Raw genomic sequence first — 932 nt, forward strand, 5'->3', positions numbered from 1 at the left:
AGAGAGAGAGAGAGAGAGTAAGATGGATGGACGGAGGGGAAAGTGAAGGTGATACACGGTGGGACCTTGGATTAGCCAACAATGCCGAACCAGTCAAAGGCTTCTTGGAAGCACTAATGAATGCATGCCTTCTCCATTGTGAGAGGGGTCAAACTGCAGTGGTGTGTGGTAGGCTGTGGTGCTGATTGGGTGGAAGAAAAGAGCCCTGAGAGAGATGAGAGAGCTGACTGGGATGTCCCATTTGGTGCAGACTCAGCCGGCGGTTTGTGTACTTGCATACAGCTCTTTCATCGGGAGCGAGAGCGCATCCGCCTCCTGCCGAGTTGTGTCGGTGGTGTTGCTGTGCTGTGTACGACACAACTGATTTCCCCCGAGGGTTTATCGTCAGAGAGAAAGAGATGGACGGAAAGCATAAGAAAGAGAAAGAGAGAAGACCCCCACTGTGACTCCATTTTGCCCTGTAGCAGATGCCCGCTGGAGAGAGTGAAATCACTGCAGGAATTCCCCGGCAACAACAACACAAGGCCTCCCAGGTAGCTTTTGACCGACTTAAAAAAGATTCTTTGTTGTTGCTACCTCGCCCTTGCCAGTGCATCACCTTTGGACAAAACTTTGTTCTTAATCACGAGCGCCACTGTGTAGTTCCCCGCTGTGAAAGCTTTCATCCAGAGAGTCAGGAAGCAAGAGTTTCGCATCGAATACAAGAATTTTCAGCTTTGTGAAAGTCAAGATTTTTACTCAGTTGAATTTTATTTCTTATTGATGCCACCTTGGAATTATTTCCACAAAACTATTCAGAGCAATAAAAGTTTTACCAAGCGTTCAGGAAAGTAGTCCAAGATGGCTGCCAAGGATAAACTCCATCCCTTTCATGTAGGCTACCTTCAACTGCATCGCCGGGGGCAACATCCCTCCTATTTCCCCTTTCCCCC

The sequence above is a fragment of the Morone saxatilis genome, unplaced genomic scaffold (assembly GCF_004916995.1).
Source record: "Morone saxatilis isolate NCDOM2014 unplaced genomic scaffold, NCSU_SB_2.0 Contig18, whole genome shotgun sequence".
Classification (NCBI taxonomy): Eukaryota; Metazoa; Chordata; class Actinopteri; family Moronidae; genus Morone; species Morone saxatilis.